At 41.4% G+C, this 27,341-nt stretch overlaps 1 protein-coding gene across 1 annotated transcript in view; it reads left to right on the forward strand.

Annotated features, from left to right (window-relative positions):
- The window catches only part of LOC126469923 (protein furry), a 1,144,124-nt gene that overhangs the window by 241,625 nt on the left and 875,158 nt on the right, over positions 1–27,341 (forward strand). The gene's annotated exons all lie outside the window — the stretch shown is intronic.

Genomic DNA, 27,341 nt, shown 5'->3' on the forward strand with positions numbered 1-27,341 from the left:
CCACCACCACTTTTTTGCGCTATACCACTGTTTTGACTACCGTTATCTCACGACTTTTAGCAGATCCCCGCAGACTGTACCGTGGGCATTTACAACGTGCATGCTAGATAAAATTATGATATAGTATACCTCAAAGTATTGTGTTCGATGTCTCACGTTACGTTACTTTGCTGAACGATGAAATTGTTGAAAATGAAAACACTGCAACCATTAAACCGAGTTGATTTTCTGCTCTTTGTTAGCGAAGATGGGAGGTCAGAATTGACGGCCTCGTTTGCTGTAAGGTCATCAGAGAAGAAACATTGGCTTAGTAGGCCATACACGAGACAAACCTTGACTATTAATGGCAGGACGAGCATTCGAATGCCGCTCCTCCCGAATGCGAGTCGAGTGTCTTAACCAAATAGGTTGAGCTGTTTGGTAACTAAAAGTTTGCCGGCCGGTGTGGCCGTGCGTTTCTAGGCGCTCCAGTCTGGAACCGCGTGACCGCTACGGTCGCAGGTTCGAATCCTGCCTCGGGCGTGGATGTGTGTGATGTCCTTAGGTTAGTTAGGTTTAAGTAGTTCTAAGTTCTAGGGGACTGATGACCATAGATGTTAAGTCCCACAGTGCTCAGAGCCATTTGAACCATTTTGAACTAAAAGTTTATCTTGTAATTTAATGGTGTAAAGCTAGGTCAACGCAGGAACAAACAAGAAAGAGCCATAATATCTGTGATTCTTCTGTTCCACCCGGCATGTTAGTTGATCGAACAGTTCACCGGCGTGTTGCCGGTTCACAGTTTATAGCGGGCACAGTATTTCGGCGATGAGACATGCCACCAAGTCACGCCTGATATGTCTGATCGCCGGAATATTATACCCGCTGTACGCTGTGAACTAGCAGCACATCCATGGACTGTTCGATCAATTATAACATCATCTGAACGTTGGTCATTGTGCAAGCAATTTTCCTCGCATAAAAGTAGCTTGAAAACTGACATTATACAATGCTGTCCATTAAAACTGCAACACCGTGAAGGCAGCATGCAAGAAACACCGTAGTGTGCTACATTCTTGGATACGCAAATGATTAGGATTCCAGTGCAACCGCACAATGTAACTAGGAATAATGCCAGCTACATTCAGCAGAAAAGGAAAGATTATCCGTCGCAGTGTTTATTTGTTCCACATATTCTCCTAAACTACTAGACCAATTTTGTGAAAAAGGAGTGTGGTCCAGACTTTATTCATCTAATAACGGATAATGTGAGTATTTAGTAACTTGCAACAAACTTTATACATAATTTCAAACCTACAGGAAACTTTTTTCGCTGGCAACCGCCAGAAAATGATGGAAGGAAATACGTTTATCGCTTACTACAGTTTCGCTGTTTATGCAGTAAAACTGCAGTAAAACGTTTTGATTTATTTCTTCTTTACTACTAACTGTATTCGCGACAGATTTTGCAGACACTATTCATATATACCACTGACTGTACCTGTAAATGCCGGCCGCGGTGGTCTCGCGGTTAAGGCGCTCAGTCCGGAACCGCGCGACTGCTACGGTCGCAGGTTCGAATCCTGCCTCGGGCATGGATGTGTGTGATGTCCTTAGGTTAGTTAGGTTTAAGTAGTTCTAAGTTCTAGGGGACTGACGACCACAGAAGTTAAGTCCCATAGTGCTCAGAGCCATTTGAACCATTTTGTACCTGTAAATTGTATCTTTGTACGAGACATAGTTCAAGAGACGTGATGTCACAAACACTGAAACGCGTGAAAAACTGCGCGTTATGCATGGTGTTTAGAATTATGACATCTTTTCTATGAATTCTGTTTGCAACGCATTTCGCAGACAGTAACCAAGTATACTACTGGGTGCAACTACAAAAGTATATCGTAGTACGATACATAGTACAGGAGATACGCTGTTATAAACAATGAACTGCGTAGAAACGAAAGTGAGGGCGAAATTCGCGAGAGATACAGGTGAAATAAGTGTGCAAATATGAGTGAAAAATGTTAAATATATGTCAAATAGGCCTACATGTAACAAATACTTACGTAGAAAAAGCTGCGGACAAAAAGCTTCTCCAAAACCCCTGGATCGATTTCAACCAAAATCGGTACACATATTACTTCATATCTGGAAAGAAATACTGAAGGTATAAGAACCAGCAAACTCCTATTGGAAAATTTTGGAGATTTGTGGTAAGTTCCTTTGGGACCAAACTGCTGAGGTTATCGGTCCCTAGGCTACACACTACTTAATCTAACTAACTTACCTTCGACGGGGGGAGCCGCAAGAACCGTGACAAGGCGCCTAAGACCTAACGGCTACCCCACGCGGCTCCCTGTTGGTGTGGTGGGTGATAATGTGGAGACGGAAAGGGAAGGAGGAGAGAGAGAGAGAGAGAGAGAGAGAGAGAGAGAGGGGGGGGGGAGAAATCGTCAGAGAAATGAAAGAGGAGGAGTTGGGCAGAAAGAGGAGGCAGGAGCAGATGGACAGAGAGAGGAGGAAGGGGGAAATGGGCTAATAGAAGGTCGAAATTTATACAAGCCCAGGGAACGCTGGGTACTCATCCAGTAATGTGATTTGAATGTTAGGTTGTTTGTGAAAGAATGTTGTTATGCGTCTTGTAATAAGGAGAACCCTCTACCAGGTCACGTCGGAATTCGACACCGGTAGGTTGCAGCCTACAGAGATGTCGGTTTATGGTTCCACGATATTGCTACTCGCGTTGGGCGGGATCACACAAGTGTTGTGCTATCGTGGGAATATGGAATCGATGGGTTCAGGAGGGAGGAGGACTACTCTACACCTTGACGGTTCGTAATGGCACGACGCAAATAGCGTTCAAGGGGACAGACATGTTGTTTCTCTCGGCCGTGCTTAATAATTCAGCTACGTCACGTACCTTCGAGTCGGGAACGGGTCTGTTTCCAGCGAGACAAGTATCCGCACGAACAGTGCGACGATACAGCCTATCATCTGCGCGACCACTGTTGCGGTTCCTGTCGACTCGGCAGCAGAGAAAGGCGCGACGACAGTGTTGCAGCCATTGACGACACTGATCCAGGGGAGGCAGCACGTCGTCTTTCCAGAAAAGTTCCTCTTCTGCCTACAGTATCGGAATGGCCGCAATCGTGTGCGGAGCCTCCGTGAACGACCAGCGTTACCAGATTGCGTCCACCATTGTCATACCTGCGTGACGGTATGGGGAGCCATTGATCACAGAACAGAACTTTTCTGGCTCGCATAGTCGGTAGTTCGGAGAGCAGACATTTATTACGTGTTAATCTTCCATAGCATGGTGTTTCATTTGGCAACAAACCATAAATTTAAGTATAATATTAAGATAGCCAATAACATGTGCATGGATGGTGCTGCGATAGCCAGTAGCATGTGCGTTGATGGTGCTGCTGCTGGACAGCACACTCAGTCTAGCTGCATCGAGCTAGACTGTGTTTGGCGTCATTACATTCGCAGACACAGTTGAAAATCGATAACTGTTGCTGAAGGTCGAGTGTACATAGGCACGCGCGAAACCAGATGAAAGAGTGACTTTAGTCTGCCACTTACATCACGTCGCATTAGATTTTTAAGGTATGAGAAATTATGCTTAATGCTAGCATAGAGTATGTACCTATGTCACTGTAACTGAAGGATTAATAATTACTTAATATTTTTGATTTGTTGCCGTATGGTAACAAACCTAAGTTATAAATCGGAATTTCTACGTTCAACCTACTACATACTTGTTTCTGTGTTAGACACTACCCCCAGCTATTTTTTTTTCACTGAAATTGGTTTCCTAAAATACACTCAAACAATAGAGGATTAAGGCCGGTGGCAGCCCCTATCTTCGAAAAATCCGTGACTTTATCTTCCAAGAAGATAACGCCAGAACAAACGCTGCGCAATGTGTCCTGACCTTGATGCAGAGAGCGTTCGATGTTGACCTGGGCAGCACGTTTCCCAGAGAACATCTGGTCATAGGTTGCCGACCGACTGGCACGCTGACACTCGCTAGCCATTAATACACACGATCCAAGCCGTAGTGTTCGTAGTCCTCCTTCACCCTACGGTATACATTGCAATCGAGTATGATTACGTATATCGGAGCTGCTTGAAAGGTATCTTTTATAAACAAAACAAGCCGAGCCAATGTGGAAATGTGTACAACTTATCGTTACTACGCGTGGTTACTCGTAAACTAGCCGGCCGTTGTGGACGAGCGGTTCTAGGCGCTTCAGTCCGGAACCGCGCTGCTGCTACGGTCGCAGGTTCGAATCCTGCCTCGGGCATGGATGTGTGTGATGTCCGTAGGTTAGTTGGGTTTAAATAGTTATAAGTCTAGGAGACTCATGACCTCAGATGTTAAGTCCCATAGTGCTTAGAGCCATTTGAACCGTTTTTTGAACTCGTAAACTGCCATAATAGCGAATGAGTGTAAATATGCTTAACTGCAAAGATTAATTTTGATAGTAGAATTTGTTGTTAATTAAAGGAAACACTGGAACTAAAATTTCATTACGCAAACTAGTAAGACAGTCCCTTGTACTAAAGTCAATTTATTTCAAAAACCAGTGAGTTTAGATTGAACTTACGTAACGATTAGTAATACATATGTGGGCGACAACGTTATTATTCATCCAGGATCTAATTTTTGTAGGCAAGTAAACACAAAAATTGCTCAGATTCGAGTATATATTCAAAACTACAGAACTCTTTAAAAGCAAAACATTGCATTACGTGATGCAGGAGCAGGAGATTAGTGTTTAACGTCCCGTCCACAACGAGGTCATTAGAGGCGGATCGCAAGCTCGGGTGAGGGAAGGATGGGGAAGGAAATCGGCCGTGCCCTTTCAAAGGAACCATCCCGGCATTTGCCTGAAGCGATTTAGGGAAATCACGGAAAACCTAAATCAAGATGGCCGGATACGGGATTGAACCGTCGTCCTCCCAAATGCGAGTCCAGTGTGCTAACCACTGCGTCACCTCGCTCGGTACGTGATGCAGTAACAATTACGTTATTGATCAGTTTTTTCCTCTTTTTTCTTTATTGTTACTGATTCTGACTAACCAGCCTTTCCAAATATTTGAAACTCGTTATCAAAAATACAATAATTAAATACGAACGTCACCCAAAATGACAACTAACTGGTAAGGCAACGCTGAAATAAGACAGCTAAGACATCAGTGCAGAAGTTTACCCAAGCACGTAAATGTTAGTAGTACATTGGAGTAAAAGTTAAAATTCACTGTATTTTGCAAGATTCAATAATTCCAACAGTTGTTGGATATTACTTTCAAAAGTTAATTAAGACTGTTTCTGTATAGAATTTACGCAATGGCTTCGATTAATCACAAGAGAAAAACTTAGCTTTACTTTCTGGCAACGTTATCATTTTTTTACAGTGAAATATTTCTTTCATTGACAGTGTGATTATCAGTATTTAGGATGAAAGAATATAGACTGATTTTTAGGCAACAATGACTTAATGGTTAATAACCACCTTAGCATTATAAAAAAGTTTCACACAGTTAATGTATTGTCCAAAGAAAATTCGAAGACACCGGCAAGTGTTTTGCAGAACTGGGTGTGTGAAATGGTTAAGTATTATCTGCTGCGATGCTGCTGACGCGATAGTAACAATACCAATGTCATCTTCCACTTGTAGATTATATATGCGCGCATTGCTCAAACAGTATATCTTCCTTTATAATTCATGCGAAGCATTTTCTTAAATGAACGCTGTACAGATACCCACAGCAATTGCGTGACTCTCACAGCCACAAAACGCTGTAGCACGCATAACCTCCATGCCTGGATCTCTTAACACTCGTGCGCCCACTTGTACTGGCAGCTACTTCGCGTCCATACCCTTTAACGTTTAATTGCGTACTACCGCCCCTACTGCCGATTACCCGCTAGTACACCAAATGGTTGAAATGGCTCTGAGCACTATGGGACTTAACATCTGTGGTCATCAGTCCCCTAGAACTTAGAACTACTTAAACCTAACTAACCTAAGGACATCACACACATCCATGCCCAAGGCAGGATTCGAACCTGCGACCGCAGCAGTCGCGCGGTTCCGGACTGAGCGCCTTAACCGCGAGACCACCGCGGCCGGCAGTACACCAAAGATCCTACCTTACCCTTCATGCTAAATTGTTGATTTTAATACAAAGTAACTTTCTCCACATTGCCAGTGAGTCTACTTCACAAAAATTACAAACAAAAAGAAACTGTTTTAAATCGTTTACAAGAAATTAACATCACAGTGCTGGAATTGATAATGTATGATAAAGAAACAGCGAAAACATTTACGTTCGTGAAAAAGAACAGCACTGAATAGTACAAAAGTCATAGTGTGACACACCGTGTCGTAGTGTTGTTAAGTTGAAGCTGCATAGGATGTTGTACCAACACCTTTCATCCAAACTCACTTCCAGGCGATGTTCAGCTCGGTTAGAGCGTTTAGTGGTGCCAGAGGCGGCTGCTCGATGTACGGAATGTCGCACCCTGTATGCCCCCAAAACCACTATGAAATGTAATCATGCTTTCTTTCTACTATAGCGTACCCGCGCATTGGTAAATTTCAGTTGCTTCCTATCCTTCTGGATGTTACAATTTTAATCGACAGAAATACAGGACATGGCTGTCGATGGTCGTGTCCGGATACACTTTTATGCAGGCGAACAGCTGCTCGAAACATGCACCACGTGACGGATAGTGCCCGGGGGGGGGGGGGGGGGGGGGCAGAGTTATGTTATGGGAAGTATTCACATAGGTTTGCGAGGGTGACGGTTTCCCCGCTGGCGTTGGCATCATCCAGCAGGGTAACCATCCGTTTCACAAGGCCAGAATCGTGCTACGGTGACGATTAGCTACCAGCTCTTCACCCAAAATGACCGGCTTGTAATGTACGGGAATAGCGCGATCCATGCGCAAACATCTGGAAGACTTTCTCAGACTTCCATGTTTAACTGTTTTTATTATGTCTACAGCTTTGTTTCCACCGTTTTGCAATAGGTGGCAGTAACGGCTCGTGGTGTTGCAGGTGGTAGAGCGTGTCATACAGCAAACTTACGCATTTGTAAACATAAAGAACATTCAGAGAATGGTTTCGACGATTCAAGAACGGAGATTTTGACGTGGAAGACCGGTTTGGCGGTGGATGACAGAAGCCGTTTTCGAAACCGACGGAAACAATCACAGGGGATCGTTGACGAAAACAGTTGATGCAGTTGAGCTGAGCGTTTAAAAGACAACAGGCCACGATAGAGCGATAGATACGAAAAAGTGATTTTACAGAATGAAGTCGTGTCGGTAAACCTGTCAGAACATATTTGGAAAGGAAATGGGAAGTCCTGCGCCAACCGTTGCGTTCTGCAGACATTCCTCCCTCCGACTACAACTTTTAAATAATGGAAAATCCAGGATGGGATGTAACAATAATATAAGGAAAATTGCTGCTCTCCATATAGCGGAGATGCTGAGTCGCAGATAGGCACAACAAAAAGACTATCAGACTGATGACCTCAGATGTAAAGTCCCGTGTGTGTGTGTGTGTGTGTGTGTGTGTGTGTGTGTATTTTTTCAGTATGTCTATTTTTTACAGTAGTCTCGGATATAAGATAAGTAACTTTTTGAACTTTATCAGAGGTCTTAAATTTCTTAGTAATAACTCTGCTGATTGTTCTATCTTGCAGTTTTTTTGAAATCATCGAAACTCATTTAAAATTTTTGTATTTTGTTGAAATATGGCGCAGCAGTTCATTCGAAATCATACTTCCATTGGAAAGTTTTTGTCCACATATCACACTCTCCAGCATGTCACACACGCCAGCTTAGGACACCCTTCATTGCCATACCATCTGAACCCCATTTATAAGTATATCTTAGAAAGAATCACTTTTGTGTTCTTGCTGTTGCATGATGGCACTGAACAAAAAATGGTTCAAATGGCTCTGAGCACTATGGGACTTAACTGCTGTGGTCATCAGTCCCCTAGAACTTAGAACTACTTAAACCTAACTAACCTAAGGACATCACACACATCCATGCCCGAAGCAGGATTCGAACCTGCGACCGTAGCGGTCACGCGGCTCCAGACTGTAGCGCCTAGAACCGCACGGTCACTCCCGCCGGCCCACTAAACAAACAAAGGTTCGAGACGCTCTATTTGAATGTTTCTCTGTATCTTTTGTGTATCGCCGCTAGAAGAGCTTGTTAAGAGATTGAAAGCACCATGTACAGTTGCAGAAAGACACACATCTAATGCCATAATTATAAGTTACATGAACAAAATAGTGAATTCAACATACCGATCACTTGTTCTATACATGATCCATTGTTAAACTGAACAAACAGAAGGACGTATTGTATTCTGTTATCACTAGCTTTTCATTTGTTTTACTAGTCTCGCGACACCATTGGTGTTACTGCTGCACTCCTCGGACTGTGAGGAGATCCAGTTTGGAAAGCTCTGGTGTAGAAAAATAGACATGCCTATCCGGAAGCTTAAATATCCTGTCGGGCGCGCTGCGCCTTAACAGGCAGCAGTTCAGTGCTAAAGTGAATGATCTCTATTTCGGTTGTATTTTGTCGTTTCCGTTAAGCTGGCACCCTTGGATTGACTGTGGCATCCTTTACCACGTGACGCATTTTTGCATCGGTACGTGCCGTGCCACATTTGCTGCCCTGTTGGACAAGTGTCCCAGCCCGCGAGGATATTTTGCCGATGGCAGCTCAACGGCACGTATTCGCTGGCGACACATTCCGCGAGCGAATTGGCAGCTGCTCCGAGAGCCTGTGTTCAGCAGCGCTCTTTCCTTTTCACCCAAACGACTGCGATACAAACGAAATTGCCGAAATTCACAGCGGGGACCGCGCCGTACACATGGGGCAGCGTCCTTTTGAGCACTAGCCTGCCTCGTAAGTGAATTTGAGTGCTCTGAATGAGTGCAGCACAACTGGCTGTCTCTGGAGGTCGTTGATAGAATCTGCAGACGGGCACTCCAAGGCTGGGCCTGTATTGAATTAGGGAACGGCACGAGAAACGTGTACTTTCGTGGTTTCCGTAACTCTGCTAATCTCGTACTGCATTCATCGATTCCTCAGTCTGGTTTTTTTTTTTTTTTTTTTATGGAGACTTTTCCCGATGAAGCACGAAATATGGCCTTTGAAGATTAGAAATTTTCCGAGCGCTCTTCAGTACAAAACATCTGAAACGTGTTAAAAGAATCTGTGGTGGCTAAAGGAGCACCTTGTGAGGCTTGGTTTCGTGAAGCCTTCGGATCGATTCCCGTTAGAAACCTTTTTTAACTTTGGTTTATGAATTCTGTATTCATTACGAACTGGTAATTTTAATTAACAATATAGAATTCTGGTTCTTTGATAAAAATAAAATAATTTTATTTTATAGTCATTAAGTATATGACAATATATACCGTTTGATACACGCACATACGAAATATTATAATGTTCTAAGACAATTTTTGTGTCTTTTTAGCGAAAAACACACAAGGCCAAAATAATCGATTGATTTTCCGAAATTGTGACTCATGCTGTATGCGCATCATTACACATACTTCCTTTAAAATTCAATATTCCTCAATAGAGACTGGTAGCGATATAATTAAATGGTTCAAATGGCTCTGAGCACTATGGGACTTAACATCTATGGTCATCAGTCCCCTAGAACTTAGAACTACTTAAACCTAACTAACCTAAGGACATCACACAACACCCAGTCATCACGAGGCAGAGAAAATCCCTGACCCCTCCGGGAATCGAACCCGGGAACCCGGGCGCGGGAAGCGAGAACGCTACCGCACGACCACGAGCTGCGGACGGCGATTTAATTAAAAAACCTGAAGAAAATAACTAAATAATCTCTCAAATAAATAAATATTCAATTGAAACTTCCTCGCAGATTAAAACTGTGTGCCGGACAGAGACTCAAACTCGAGACCTTTGCCTTTCGCGGGCAAGTGCTCTACCAACTGAGCTACCCAAGCACGACTCACGCCCCGCCCTCACAGCTTTACTTCTGCCAGTACCTCGCCTCCTACATTCCAAACTTTACAGAAGCTCTTCTGCAAGGTTCGCAGGAGAGCTTATGTAAAGTTTGGAAGGTAGGAGGCGAGGTACTGGCAGAAGTAAAGCTGTGAGGACGGGGCGTGAGTCGTGCTTGGGTAGCTCAGTTGGTAGAGCACTTGCCCGCGAAAGGCAAAGGTCCCGAGTTCGATTCTCGGTCCGGCACACAGTTTCAATCTGCCAGGAAGTTTCATATCAGCGCACACTCCGCTGCAGAGTGAAAATCTCATTCTGGAAACTATGCAATTACATATTGAGTTTAAAATAACTGCAATTTCAGACTGTGAATCGCTTCCCTCATAGTTATCTGTGCGCGTCATATATCTTTTATGACTTTTTTAATTGTGCTTGCACTGTACTTGCACTCGGTGCACTCTGTAGTGTAATGAACAGTAATAACGTCGGCGAAGGAGGACGTTATGTTCGGTGGAAAGGAATACAATGCTCGCCGGCCGGGGTGACCGAGCGGATCTAGGCGCTACAGTCTGGTACCGCGCGACCGCTACGGTCGCAGGTTCGGATCCTGCCTCGGGCATGGATGTGTGTGATGTCCGTAGGTTAGTTAGGTTTAAGTAGTTCTAAGTTCTGACCTTAGAAGTTAAGTCCCATAGTGCTCAGAGCCATTTGAACCATTTTTGAATACAATGCGCTCATGCTGAGCAGCAAAGTCTGTCATTACGCACTCTTGCTGTCTCGAATCGATGGAATAAGATTTCTGTCGACGTCATCGATATGACATATATTTGATAGAGTTTCTCAGAATCACAGTCTGTGGAGTTCAGACAACTGACCTTGATCAGTAATGCCTGACGATGTGAAAGAAAGCAGAAATACCGTCGAAATGCCTAGAACCTTTACAAAAGGAATATCCCCTATGACATGAATTTTCTCCAAATTTTACAGCACCATTTAATGCAATGAACGATGTTGAGTGTGTCAAGAGTTTGACGAAGACATCCGTACGATACTTTTTGCCACGTGACGTGAGAAGATGGTGGTCTCTACAGCGACTATAAATATTTCGAATGTTACGAATAATGTAATCCTTAATTTTCAAATTTAACCTACACAATGTGATAAATTTCACTTTAGTTTACTAATAATAGTGTTAACAACTTCTCGTTTTGAATATTTGACTAAGACTGCCCGAAAAATACGTAATATGTACATACTGTCTTTCCTAAACCTAATGAAAGAAACATTTCGTTTGCTGTCTCGATGATGCGCTTCATTTTCTCTGCTCAGTTACCGTGTCCTTATTCAGCTATTTCCAGCTCCCCCTTCTATAGATACCATCTCGTAATCTCCCAGTGATAAAAATACAGAACTTACATTGTGTCGAGAACGGTGAAATGAGATATACTTCTATTTAATACATATCACCATCAATTTAGTTGTACAACAAAATAAAAACATTATAGGCATACTGGACGGGTTGCTTGTAAGCTGAGCTAGCCATACACTACTTACAAGTTGTAGATCACATACACGAATTCGTAGCTGACATCTCGTTACAGAATTAGTAATGATGCTATTACATTTCGTATTACATGTCAGAGAGTGCGTCAGTCTTTGCAAATGGACGATGAGTATTTGCCAACATACTGCAAGACATTAAAAAGAATTTTATTATAGCATACTACATTCACCGTGAATACACAAAAGCGGTTATAAGTACTTGTAATTAGCACAATGTTTGCATTAGAACGTATTCGGAAATGTATTAAGGCAGTAGACGTGCAGTATGTCGCTTTAGCTCATCCATAAACCAGTGACTGTCCGTTAGCGAACAAAACGTTCGTCTTAAATTTGATGTAAACAGGAAACGAATTTCTTTCTTGGTGCTGTGGTTTCCGTCAGAATCCTTGACCGGAAATTACAGAGAGCTCTGTACCTGACGGCTAATCTCGTCGCCTTCTAAACGGACGCAGTTCCGGAGAGAGAAGGCTGTGGGTAGTCGTGCGACGCCGACAGGCGACTTGCCCCTTCCAAGTTTTCTGCCTCTACTGATGAATGACGCACGCGAGCAAACTCGGTGGACGCAATCTGCTCCCCTATTTGTTCTTGATTAAGGATACATTTTCATTAATCAATTAGGGGGGACACCTGTTCTCATACAGCATTGTACAAGAAACTTAAGACCTAATAGCCAAAAAATCCATTTATTGGCATATGGTCTGTATTTTAGAAATAGAAGGCACACACTGCTAGGGCCTCTTCCATTCATGCTGAAAGAATTTCTGAGCAAAGCGCCTTGAGATGGGAATCTGCTTCCTCATCTTCACTGAAATCATCAAAAGAAATTACTTGTTTTAAATCCTAATTGTATTTAATTTAATTAAGTGGCTGTGCTCTTGGGCTGTGGATTGAATTACGCGAAGAAACACAGCATTCGACCTTTTTTTGTGTAGTTTTATTTATGCCAAGAAGCGTTTCGGCCTTTCACCCTTCTTCAACTGGCGTAATACTCTTATATCCGTTTAACGAGTACGTTTTGACCGCGGCAGCTGCCTTTGCAAAATAATAGTTCGTTTAGCTTCCGCGTATCTCGAGTTGTCTGTTTACGTTTAATTAATAGCTTTGTGCACGTGCTTTTGTTCTGTAATTTGTGGCTGCTGTTTCCATACAGCACAATCACTTTTTAGATTCATTAATGCACTGATGCATTCGCCATGTATACGACTTAAGAGTTTGATTGTATCTGAAGTTACATATAAAGTCAAGTTACAATTTTCTTACATATTCCATAATTACTTGTGAAGTCAATTGCGTTTATAAACTTAATACTGCTGACCTTAAAACTAGATACATGCCTCTGTATGATTATTATTGTTCAATATGCAGTGTACTCGCATGTACTGTATGAGTCTCGCACTAGGTTTCTTTCTTTTATTTTTATTGCTAATATAGTCATTTCACATCTTAAAAAATGTTGAAATAACTTCGTTGTCCCTATTGATATGTTATTGATATTAATATAATACATACTGCTAATGAAAAGAGGGATTACATAAGCGCTCAGATCTTATTCTCGACGCTGCACCATTTTCATTATGTGAGGATGTTCGTTATCTCGTTGCTTTGAGCCAGCTAATTCAGAACATACATTGTCATTTTGTTAGTTACTGTGCTTAATTATGACACTCCATCGAGAAGTTATATGAAACAAAACGAGCGACTTTTGTCAGTCCGAAATAAATGCAACTGGTACTAGAAAGAATGCAGATGACATATCGTACACTGTATAAATCCTTCACTCGCCACTTGTTTTATTATGATTGTCGTACATTTATCTTTCGTCTTATTACGAAGGAGAGCTAATACGATATTCAGGTATCATTAGAATGACGTATCAACATCGTGGTCTGTTGCTAAATACGTATAAAGTATAACTTTCTATTTTACTCCATAATGTGGGAAATAACTCTTAAAAGTGCGTCATTGAATTCGAGTGATTGAGTGAACGATTATTTTGGTGTTTAGTTTTAAGCTACATTATTTCACTAATTTTTATCCACGCGGTTCCCCCTTAGCAAACTGACTATTCCTTGATGCCCCAGAGCATGAAGTATAACCGATCCCTTCTTTTAATCGAGATATGCCCGATTCGAAGCAGCCCTCTTTGTTCATTATCACATCTAGCTATCAGCATTCTTTTGTACCACCTCATTTCTGAAGCTTCTATGCTTTTCTTGTACTGTTTATTGTTCACGTTTCACTTCCATGCCAAGCTACACTCCAGACAATTTTTTTTCAGAAAAGACTTCCTAACAACTTTATGTTAGATGTTGAAATATTTCCCCCTTTCAGAAAATCTTTTCTTATTATTGGAAGTCTAGGTTTTATATTTTCTTTATTTCTGCAGTCATCAGTTACTTTGTGACTCATTTTTAATGTAATTCCACCAGCATAATCTGGTTACATTCGAGTGTTTCCAGGTCTGTTCCGCACCGAGCGAGTCAGAGTGTGGTTGTAGCTTGGCTTGCCTTCACTGTAGAGAGCTCTTTCATGTAAAGACGGTGTATTTGTATCTTTTACTTAAGTAGAAAAAACTTGTTAAAAATAGAAAATTGGTGCAAAAATTACAATCTGGTTGCACGTAAGGTATGGGTAAATGTATCGTTTGAGACACACAAGCCACCCCTACGCGACGAGGTCCACGGTTCATGGAGGGCTTTGTAAAGTAGAGAGATCAAACATCTTTCAATTTACTTACATTAGAAATATTATCTGAAAGCCAATAACAGTGTTTTCGTGCTCATTATAGTTTCTTCTCGCTAGTAAAAACAAGTTGAAGAGCTGTTATCAAGTTGCAAATCGAAGAGAAATACTACATTATAGCTCGGCTTTGCAGAAAATTCTCAGTGCAGATAAATAGGGAGTACTTTCCGCCTGCATTTGTGTTTCAGCTAATCCACAATGTTAATTTTTACAACCACAACTCGGTCACATTGTTCATTGATTAAAGAAAAACACGTCTTTCAATCATTAAAGCACTTTTTCATTGCTATACAGTGCGTTCTGAATCTCATGGGTCTGTCATCAGCTGTTATCTATTGAAACATACTTTTATATTGGCCCTTCTGAGTGAGATTGGTGCAGTGGTTAGCATGCTGTACTCGCTTTCGGGAAGAGCAGGCTTAAAACCGCACGATCCGGACTTGTGCTTCTTGTCTAATGACTTTGTAGCAGGTGGCACGATTAACCCTGTACTTCTTTCCTTGTTTTCTTTTTTTTTAATGTACACTCTTTTGACACTTCTTTGTCTGTTAAAAAAATATGACTAAGTTGCTACAGTACTACGTACTACAGTATATCAATGACATTAATTTTTTAGGTTCTACAATTCTCCGTTATCAGGAGAATGAAAACTGACGTGTTCGCCGATGAAATTGTAATTCTGTCAGAGACAGCAATGGACCTGGAAGAGCAGTTGAACGGAATGGACAGTGTCTTGAAAGGAGCGTATAAGATGAACATCAACAAAAGCAAAACGAGGATAAACGAATGTAGTCGAATTAAATCAGGTTATGCTGCGGAAATTAGATTAGAAAATGAGATACTTAAAGTAGTAGATGAGTTTTGGTATTTGGGGAGCAAAGTAACTAATGATGGTCGAAGTACAGAGGATATTAAATGTAGACTGGCAATGGCAAGGAAAGCGTTTCTGAAGAAGAGAAATTTGTTAACATCGAGTGTAGATTTAAGTGTCAGGAAGTCGTTTCTGAAAGTATTTGTATAGAGTGTAGCCATGTATGGAAGTGAAACATGGACGATAAATAGTTTGGACGAGAAGAGAACAGAAGCTTTCGAAATGTGGTGCTACAGAAGAATGCTGAAGATTAGATGGGTAGATCATATAGCTAATGAGGAGTTATTGAACAGAATTGGGGAGAAGAGAAATTTGTGGCCCAACTTGACAAGAAGAAGGGACCGGTTGGTAGAACATGTTCTGAGGCATCAAGGGATCACAAATTTAGCATTGGAGGGCAGCGTGGAGAGTAAAAATCATAGAGGGAGACCAAGAGATGAATACACTAAGCAGATTCAGGAGGATGTAGGTTGCAGTAGGTACTGGAAGATGAAGAAGTTTACACAGGATAGAATAGCATGGAGAGCTGCATCAAAACAGTCTCTGGACTGAAGACCACAACCCCACCACAACAATTTTTATTTTACAAAGTTCCTTCGAAGTTAACGTAACAAGTATATTAGCTAAGTATATTTTCATGGCACGTTGAAAAACGGCTAAAGCCGAAGATCGACCTACAGTAATCGAGTTGTATAAAACAACAACAGAAGAGCATTTTCATAACTGAAGGCGGAGTTTACTATAAGAATTTCTGTGTCCCAGAAAAGCGCTCATATCGTTGTCAGTAGCGCATAAAAATGACCATATTACAGTTTCTTTACCGTGACTCATTTTTTAAATTATTTTTAATGATTATTCTCAAATTTCTCTATAAAGTGCTTCAGTAATGGGAAATTTATGTGCACTGTATGCTGAAGCAGTATTAAAACCACGTTTTACAGTTACTGTTCACACAGTTTTTGCAGCGAGATCGTCCTTACATACTTTAGATAAAAATTTAAGTGCTTCTTTTTTGTGACTGTAGAATATCAGTTTTAGATGTTTACAGCCCATCACTGCGCCTTCCTCCGACTGCTACCGAACGAGGTGGCATAGTGGTTAGCACACTGGACTCTCATTCGGGAGGACAACGCTTCAAATCCGCGGCCAGCCACCCTGATTAGGTTGTCCCTGAGTTCTCTGAATCGGTTCAGTCAAATGCCAGGAAGGTTCCTTCGAAAGCACGCGGCCGACCTCCTTCCCTAATCCCGTGGGACCTATGACCTCGCTCTTTGGTCCGCTCCCGCACGTCAACCGACCGACCCTCCGACTGCTATACGTCTGCGTTTAAGATAATTCGAATGACTATAGTACACGTGATTAGTCTGCCCTAATATGATATTTGATGGTAGGAAATAGGATTTTCTGACCAATCGACAAGAAGTGTTTCATTTTTGACGAAGATAAACCCGAAATTACTTTGTAAGGCTGTTTAATATCAGTCAAACGCTTTACAAAATCATTGCCCCATTTTTAAAAGGCTTACTCTCTTTAAAAATACCCGTTTTTTATAGTCTTCCTCTTTGGTTTCTTAAGCGAAGAAGTAGTGGCGTCACCGTTTCCGTTTCACATCCGTCCGTATGATCAATAACATTATATCCAGCGATCGTATAGTATACGAGGGGCATCCCATTCGGAAAATTGCGGTATATACTGGAATAGAAGCACTTTCGCCTCACCCGTTGAGATTTGTGTCTTGGCAGCGTTCTGCCGGAATTGGTTTCTTCTTCTGTGGCCTGCTTGTGCCTTCTTCTCTGTTCCCCTGCGAGTGCGAACACTTTTCGTTTCTGGGTCCATCATATCTAGATCAGAGTGGAGTGTGCCGAGACAGATGGCTTGTGATTTACGGGAGGTCCATTCGAGGGCACTCTGTTATAAAGTGCAGCGTCACACGGTGTCTGCAGTAGACGTTTTTACTTTTCCGTTTATTAACAACGACGTTGCCTCGTTTTGTGCCCAACGTATTCGGCTGTAACTATTATTAACTAATGTACTTTGATATATTTTGAGAAATCTCAGAAAGTTAGTCGCATTTGGTAATGAGAAGGCATACAACATTCATCCGACAAGTTTTTAGTAGCGTGCGAATATTTGAGATCCTTAGCATCTAGAGGTAAAGGAAGCCGACGGAATAACGTACTGGTCGTGAAGACTGCATTTCTATGGCGGTAGTCAAGTGGTCGATATTGGGAGATCGACACTTATTCATCGCTAAAGGCGTCGGAGATTTTTCTTTGATATGCATATTGGAGTGGAATTCAACTTATTTGCGGTTACTTATGTGTCAAAACAAGGGTTGGTTGGCAGCAGTATAATTGGCGACAATGGATCCCCATTCATCACTTCAGTCAGGATTCCTTCAGATATCTGCCTGCATGTAGGTGTTACATGTGACATGTCATAATTGGATTTATGTACCTCAGTCGTTGTCTTTATGTACGTCACTTTCCGCTGACATAGCACTCAAGGCGTAACTATAATAGCTACTCATGGCAAAATAATAGACAGACTTACTCAAGAATAAAGCATCCCAGGTGAAAGAATATGTGGTGATACCCACTGCAAATTACTGGTTTTATACTGCACAAGATTTTTTGAGGCTTTTGAACTCACCATAAGGAAGCAAATGGTACTAAAGTCTCTCATTTGCTCTTTTCTGATGAAGCTTCTTACAAACTTTTGTGTTCACGTACTCTTCTGCGGATGTCATTACTTGTGATCTGGTAATTGCATCTTAAAATATTTCTGTCGTTTCTCTACCTTAATCCCCATTTTAGCGTCCCTATAATGCTACGCTCCAAACATACGCTGCCAGATATAGTCACTTTTAGAATATAGTATCTTCTTTTTATTGAAATCACCCTTTGCTAGCGCAGTTTTTTTTTCCATGTCGTCCTCTCATTTCGAGTATTATTACTTCCTACGTACGTAAATCAGTCAACATGTTCAAATAGCTAATCACCTGCACATACTCGCACATCTCAACCAACTCCATGAATATAGTAGAAATAAAAGCAGATAGCGCACCACTTTTTTGCGTTCATTTCTTGATTTGTGCTTCTTATGGTCATACACTAGTAACAGTCCTCCCATTTGTTGTGCAAACCCTATGCCAATATTACGCATCTCTATTCTGTTCCTCCTTTCTTCAGTGCTTCACAGATTTTTTCCCCATACTGTCAAAGGTTTTGTTATATCTAAGAAAGCTATATACATGTTTAAAGTTTTATTGATTGGCGACTCCATGGCGTGCTGTGTGCACCACGACCAAATAGTGGATAGAATTGGAAGGAAAATTAGCATTGACCGTATTTTGTTGTTTTATTGTCAGCAAAATCGATTTTACTGACAATAAAACAACAAAATACGGCCAATGCTGATTTTCCTTCAATTCTATACATGTTTAAAGTTTCTTCCCTTTATCTCCCTGCAACTAATTTTGCAGTTAGTATTCCTTCTCTATTTCCTCGATCCTTTTCTTTTTTTCTGAAACCAAACTAGATTTTAGAGAACACAGCTGCGAGTTTGTGTTCCATATGGTTGATAATGTGATTATTCATGCACACAGCTTCCATCACATGTTTTCCATGCGGACTACCCTCAATCCTACGTATCAGACAAGAGAGAGTTCCCTTCACCAAACGTTTTGCTGTGCCTGTATAGTTTACACGCTCCTCAGCAATTAAACGTGACACCGACATCGTGTGGCGCCACGCCGGTGCACCATTGCACGGACTCCATGACACACCGAAGGCAATTGGAAATATCCCAATCAACGGCTGCCAACTACTCACCTAATTTGGTCGGAGCTAGGTCCGAGACCCGCTCATAACCCTCGATGGAGTCTCCAGTGTGCTCAGTGGAAGTGAAGTGACGTTGCCTGTGGAGGAACACAAGCTCTTTAATGCATTCAAATAATTCTGGTACAGTAACACGAGCGCCGAACAATCACCACAAGTAGTCGCGCTCATCAAACATCTGGGGATGCTTCCGGACCGATTTTCATCGGATTGACCACATAAAACTAATCACAGAAAAACCTATATACCAGACTGAAATTCATGAGAAGAATCTTCAGAAAGTATAGTGCACCGACGAACTAGGTAGCTTATCAAACCCTCGTTCGAACGACAGTTGAGTATTACTAGCCAGTCAGGGACCTATACCAATCAGAACTGACAGAGAAAATGGAGAATATTCAAAGAAGAGCAAAGCGTTTCGTCACGCTTAGTAAGCGCGAAGGTACCACAGAGGTGTTCATCCATCCCCAGTGGCGGACGCTACAACACAGGCGTTGTGCATTATGGTTTTGGTCTACCGTTAAAATTCCTAGGGCGTACGTTTCTAGAAGAATCAAGCAACATATTGCTTCCTTCTACGCATATCTCGCTAAAAGACCACGTATGTAAAATTAGAGAGACTCGAGCTCATGTCAAGCGTTCTTCCCGCACACTATTCGTGAGTGTAATATGAAAGTGGGGAAGTGACCATAGTGCACAAAGAACCCTGTGCCATGCACCCTTAAGTGTCTTGTGTGTTTTTGGTGTGCATATAAACTGACGAGCGGTGGGATAAGGCATTATCTTCCTGAAGGTCCAGGTCGGCTGCAGGCTGCTGTAGGCTGACGAACGAATGCTCGTGATTGGCGAATAAATTAGTTTGCGGATGAGAGACGATGGACAACGTACCAGGGTCCCCTCTGTATCAAGTGTTAACATCCTCCGCACGAGAATTTCTCCATCACCTATATAAGATGTGTTTCTTCGGCAGGCCGGACATGCAGCTCCATTTGGTTTTCTACATAATCGTACCCTGTCGTCAAAGTGTACCATCGTGCCACACGAGTTTTCGGTTCAAGCGACCTTTTACCATGTAAACCCACCCTAGTCCCTGAAACGTTTAGCGCACGGTCAGCAGAGATACACGTGAGGCCTGGTAGCTTCTGCGCCTCGCTGATTTGGTATATGCGGATGGTATGATTGCTTACCGATTTTACGTCTACGTGTATGCTCCGCAAACCAATGTACAGTGCATGGCGGAGGATTATCGTTCCAGTATTAGCGATTTTGTTTCCAATACCATTCACATACTGAGCAATGGAAAAATAACTCCGTATTCCTCTGTACGTGGCCTAATAGTGGCAGCTTAATGGTCGCACAGTCTTCTTCGAATACAGGTTTTCTAAATTCACGCAACAAGGTTTTGCGAGAACTACGGCCTCTTTCTTCCAAGGATTCACGTTTAAGGTGGCCGACCTCTTACGATCCTGTCAGCGCGTGTCTCAGTTCATCGATATGTTACCATACTTAGTTGGTAACTACTCCAAACAGTTTTCTGTCAATCTGTTAACAAAAACCGTATCAAATTCTGTACAGTACTTGCTCCTATTAGTCGTAACATACAGACACTAAAACGATACGGTGGACTTTAATTTATAATGTGTCGTGGAGTAAATAAAGTAAGCTGAAGTTGTCCAGCATGGGAGGAGGGCGTGATTCGCCGATAAGTAGTTCATTTACTCTATGTTTCGACTGGCGTTAATCGGCGACGACATCTGTCATCAACACATTCGCGTTCACGATAGTTAGTGGCCGCTGTTTTCCCTGAATCGTGAAGTACGCTCTTGACATGACGATACGTGAAAAACCTACTGCCTGACCGACTCTACATATTACCAAGTGTCAGGCGTACAAAATCTGGCCGCAATCATATGCGCCTATACAACCGTTTTGTATTAATCTTATTGATTCACTGAATAGAACTGATGAATTTTAAAGTGGCTACCGACTCAGCTTTCACTTAAGAGTAGCAAATGTTTTACAGCGGTAGTGAAGGAATCGAATGATTCACACGCGACGAAATGCCAAAAGAGTGGCCGTCATGTTTGCTCGCTTTTGCATTAAATTATACAGGACTGGATTCAGACCGCTAAGTCCCAGTGCTTACGGCTCGTTTGCTTATCCGCTTCGTCGTTTGCCGTTGCGCGGCGTTTCGCAGCAGTTGGTTCGTTTCTGTCGTTTTCCATAGGCACGGAGTTAATGTTTTATTTATAAGGTAAACCCTATGTTGTCCATGCCGTTATTTCTACAGGCGCAATAAAGACTTGTTGCAGTTTTTATATCAACTTCGTTCCGTCCTTTTCCAGTCGAGAAACGAGCACAGTTTAATTTTGCATCGTACTCAACTCACTACCGTTGCTTCTTTTTTTCCCCTTTTTGTTTAATTTTGCAGATTTCGGTATGAGTGTATTTTGCATTTCATTGTGACGAAAGCCACAACCAAACACGTGCAAAAATGTAAAATTAAGTTATCAGCCATCATCAGATACCGAAAACTGAGTTCGTTTTTGATCCTTACGACATGGTATTAGTTGGGAACGGAAAATATGTGGTAGGTTACTGAAAAAGGGGAGTGGTTGCTACATACTGTCTTCTGAAAAAAATACTAGTAACTAAACATACTGTATTACAGTGTAGCCAAGAAAGGAAAGCAAGAAAGAAAGAAAGAAAGAAAGAAAGAAAGAAAGAAAGAAGGGGAGAGAGGGAGGGAGGGAGGGAGGAAGGAAGGAAGGAAGGAAGGAAGGAAGGAAGAGGGCCCTGTCGACAACGAGGCCATCAGAATGAGAGCTGAAAAGATTTGGGAAGGTATGTGGACCAAGATCGGTTGTATCGCTGTAGAAGGAACTGCCCTGGCACATTCAGAAGCGATGTACGGAAACTGTGAAAAGCTTGTATCGGAATGTCTCATTGATAACGAGTAGTTCAGGAATCACAGACGTTCCAAGTGTGTCTATTTTTCACAATGAAACCGAGTCCGATAGAGTAAACTAATTGGTTGGTTCAAATGGCTCTGAGCACTATGCGACTTAACTGCTGAGGTCATCAGTCGCCTAGAACTTAGAACTAATTAAACCTAACTAACCTAAGGACATCACACACATCCCTGCCCGAGGCAGGATTCGAACCTGCGACCGTAGCGGTCACTCGGCTCCAGACTGTAGCGCCTAGAACCGCACGGCAGAGTAAACTAATTGATTTTATCTATCAGCTCATAGTACATAATTAGCATTAGTGTAATTAAATTAGCAGATAGAGTGCAAACTTTGCCAAGACAACAAGACAGCGCTCTATCTACTCTCAAAGTGTTTGCTTCCCACAGCTCAGACTGTTTCTCCAAGCACCCAAGCTGCTTGTGTATCGATTTTTGTAAATTTTATGTTTCTTTGTTTCTCTCGCGAAGCAGCTAGGAACAGTTTGAGTTTACTCGGTAGCTCCGTTTGTTACGCAAACACGCTGCAGAACAACTAGCTGCCCCGCTAAGTATTAAGTATTCTGTTGCGCAAACATGAAAATAACTGGTTCGGCTAATTCTGACACTTTTTGAAATGAGAAACCCTCCCGCAGACTCCATTTGTGTTGTTCTGTACCACTGGCGCTGTGATCTGTAACTCCATTTAGCAATTTCCGTCACAATGAATTAGGCTGGAGCTCAACCATAGAAGTTCCAATGTTGGCCTTCCCGCATGTCGTAGAAAGGCTCTGTTTGGGATGTCTGCCGTTGTCTGCTGAAGCCTATGTGGTGCATTTATCTCCGTACAGACCTGGCCGAAACTGATTGGCGCCTTTCGCCCCACGTTTAAATCGACGTGATGTGATTCTCAGTAGCCCGTCTATAGCCACGTACTGCTCCAGATGACGTGACGTTCGTTCGTCACAAATTTACGACCGTCCCGCTTACGCACCCGGAAATATACTTTCTGCAATATTAAAAATCCACCCTGGGTACTATTGATGTCGGCACCAGGCACCGATCAACTCGCGTCTTTCTGCCACGTTCACTACACACCCGTCTATAACAGACTGTTCAGATGTCAAGCATTTATATCAGAAAAGGAATACAGTTCAAATCAAGACATGACCTCAGTACAGTAAGTGAAGACAAACACTTTGAAATATCAGCTATTGAATTAACAGGGCTTGATATCACCAAGAAATTTATCATTTTGTGTGTGTATAGATCTCCTGGTGGTAGTGTGGACACTTTTTTCAATAAATTAACAGAAGTTCTAGAGAAAGTCTCAAGTACAAAGTTCAACATAATTCTGTGTGGGGACATTAACACTAATATCATAAATGAATCCAGCAGCACCCTCATAAATATCCTTCAAAATTTTGTAATGTCCCTATTGGTCAATAGTGAAACAAGGATTACACAATGACTGCCACATTAATAGACCATGTGGCCACAAATATGGACAGGGAAAAATGTGATGTAGCTGTAAAAGATCTCGGGCTATCAGGCCATCTCTGTCAAATAACAACAGTAAAATCAGGCATCGAATCATTCCCTAAATTACAAGCCTACAAACGACATCTATCAGAAATCAAAATAAAGGATTTTTCGAAAGATCTAGCAAAACATAACTGGGATGAAGTGTATAAGGAAACCATTGTGGATATGAAATTCTCTAAATTCTCCACATAATTGAAATTGAACTTTGAGAAGGCATTTTCAAAAGCATGCATGTCTGTATCAAAATTTCACAAAAACAGATGGATAACAGCAGGTATTAAGAAGTCCTCCCAAACACTTACATACCTCAGTTCCATGGAAAAGAGTCGCAATCATCCAGAATTCTTAAATTTCTGTCATAGATACAAAAAGATCAATAGAAAGGTGCTGAGTGCTGCAAAAAGTCATTTAATGACAATATAATATACAATGCAGAGAATAAAAGCAAAGCAGTCTGGGACGTTATAAAAAAGGAAGCGGGGAGAAACAAACAAACACAGAATAATTTACCACTGAGGGGGGAGGGGGGGAATAAAGTAATAAATGATCCACAAGACTTTGCAAACTACGTAAACGAGCAGTTTTTCAAGTATTGTAGAGAAGTTACAGCAAAAATTCCCAAAAACAAATAACATAACACCTCTAAATAATATTGCGTTAAATACAATGATGTTAGTTTCAACCACAGAGAATGAATTCAATAAAACTGTTCAAAAACTAAAAAATAATAAGTCATTAGGCTTAGATGAAGTACCAATGTGTCTACTAAGACAATGCATAGGGATTATACAAGACCCCTTAACAAATGTAATAAATGAATCATTCACACCAGGGACATTTCCAGAGCAGTTAAAACAGGCAATAGTTGTACCTTTACTTAAGAAAGGTAATGCAGAAGACATAGAAAATTACCGGCCCATTTCCCTGCTGTCACCATTCTCAAAAATAATAGAAGCAATTATGAAAGGCAGATTAATGAATTACCTGAATCTTTTAAGCGAATCACAGTTTGGTTTCTGAAGTGGTAAAAATACGGTGTCAGCCATATTAGAATTTACAAAAGTTGTACTTGATGCGCTTGACAAAAATGAGCGTGTGACAGGCATATTTTTGGATCTTTGTAAGGGCTTTTATGCAGTCGACCACAAGATTCCATTAAATAAATTAGAAGCGTTGGGAATGAGATGGGTAGCTAATGACTGGTTTCGATCATACCTAGCAGATAGGGTACTAAGAGTAGAGATAACACATCTTCAAATAGATCTAAACATTTAGTAAAACACTTATCAGAACCAAAATACATTAATATAGGGGTTCCGCAAGGTAGCATAGTAGGACCAATACTGTTCCTGATATATATCAATGACTTTCCCAGTAGTGTTACTCATGGTGAAAAAATTCTCTTCGCTGATGACAGCAGTATTATAGTCACTGAGAAAACAAGAGAACTCTTTGCCGAGAAAGCAAATGAAACTCCCAAGGAAGCTTTTGATTGGTCAATAAGTAATAAAGTGACATTGAACATAAAGAAAACAAATGCCGTGAATTTCAGTTTGAAGAGGAAAAATGACAATGTTAAATTAAATGTAGGTGGCACCTCTATAGCTGTGTAACAAATGCCTTCTAGGAATGAATATGGATTCTCAGTTGAAGTGATGTGAACACACAAAGGCACTTGAAAACAGAACGTCATCAGCATGTTATGCCCTGAGGAATCCCATCATCAATGTGTAACATGCAGTGTCTTTTAGTTACATATTATTCATATGTACACTCAATTCTTAGCTATGGCATTCTTTTTTGGATAACAATTTTGCACAAAATATGAACACAATTTTCAAACTCCAGAAAACAGTTATAAGGACAATAACCAAAAATACTAGTCAAGCTCATTGTAAAGATCTGTTCAGAACACTGGGGATTTTAACTGCTCCATGAGAATACATTTATCAGTCAGTTGTACACATCAAAAATAGCATTAGTAATTATTGCACATACAGCTCTCTCCATGACCATGCAACAAGAGATGGACTTAACTTACATTTACCAAGAAAAAATAAGCATAAAACTCAAAACAGCGTTTTCTACCAAGGAATAAAACTGTACAATAAATTACCAAAATAGAGTAAAGAAATTGCAGAAATACACTTATTTAAAAACGCAAAAAAGTACCTGCTATGCAATACATTTTATACGTTGAAGGATCACTTAGAGAAAACAGGGTAGGGATTTGTTTAAAAAAGTTATACAAATAACTAATAATAATTAAAAACATTCGACATTTCACATAACACTTTCACACTGTTTCTTTCCTTCTTTTTTCCTTTTCTAGAAAAACTTACTCCCCAAGCTATGCATAGCACAGTACTAACATCTCTTCCTCTTTCTGAGCTCAACATCTCACTCATTATAGAGGGATGCTGACGTATTTCAGGATACAAATCGGTACAGAAAATGGCCCAGAGATCACCTGTGTGTGTGTGTGTGTGTGTGTGTGTGTGTGTGTGTGTGTGTGTGCAGTGAGTGAAGTGTTACGAAACAATGTGTGTATAGTGTGTGCAGTGACAGCAGTGAGATGTGAGTGCACAGTGTGGCATTACATTATGTAATAAGTTATTTGCAAAAAAAAGTATTGTATACCAGGAGTAAATCTAATGATGTCACTAACTAGAAGTCTGTAAGTGTATACAAATTAGTTTATTTTAAATTGGTCTAAACGTGTAAATACTTTGACATGTACTATATCCTTGTAAAAAGAGATCTACGGATGAATAAAGCTACTACTACTACTACTACTACTACTACTACTACTACCACCACTACTACTACATGTCTCTACTCGCTTCGTACTCCGCACATAGCCGCAACATTCAAGCGTCATAATCGACATGTCTTCAAATGGCACAACTCGTTTCGAGAGTCTTGGCCGCTGAGGTTGTAGGCTAGTGAGGGCGTCCAGGTGGCGATGTCACAGATCTGTGGCGTTGGGATCGAGACTTTAAGCAAGAATGTCATGAAAGTAAAAGCGGGAGGAGGATATACCTGGATGACTTGACCGCTTCTGCATGTGTATTTCCATCTTATTTTCTCTGTACAAGCAAGGGATAGTTGTGTAATGGTTCGGGGATATAATCGATTCCTGGAAGTATGCAGTAGCGTACTCACTGTTTTTACAACAATTGTGTTCTCACCTTTCCATCATATACGAATCCGATGTCAACCGTGAATCTCTGCGCAATGCTTTCCGGGTGTTGTAAAATTCGGTACGTTCCTTGCCAGCGTGTTCGTAATTGTCAGCATATCATCATTTGACATTACGATAAATCCAGTATGTGAACTGTCTTCCAGTTGTATTCTGGCAATCCAGCGTGTGCTGTTAAGTTCGCTTTAATCATACACATTCTCCTTCGTGTGGCAATTTTCACAAACATTCACGTAACTGTTGCCATTAATCTGCTGAGTTTGTGTGCATATTCCCATATGAGGGTGAGTAATATGATGGGACCGCCTCCTAACATGCACGTTTTTCTGTCGGGAATATCTCCCTTAGCCCTCCAGGATCATATTCACCAAAAGGCAATGGTTTGGACGACTACTCTTTTTCTCTTCCATCATACCGAAGACCATCATCTTCATTACCGCTGCCATCGAAGTATTCACCGAAGCCCCTCTATCTGCCACTCTTCAGGGTAAATTCATTAACATACTTGAGTTGCAACATATATGTTAAAACGTTCAGTGCTGACGTAGGGAAAATATCCCGGAAAAAATGAAACTCAATTTACGCATTCGTAGGCACAATGGGGAACGTATGAGTAAAGGACGTAA

This window comes from Schistocerca serialis, chromosome 1 (assembly GCF_023864345.2).
Source record: "Schistocerca serialis cubense isolate TAMUIC-IGC-003099 chromosome 1, iqSchSeri2.2, whole genome shotgun sequence".
NCBI classification, from domain to species: Eukaryota; Metazoa; Arthropoda; class Insecta; order Orthoptera; family Acrididae; genus Schistocerca; species Schistocerca serialis.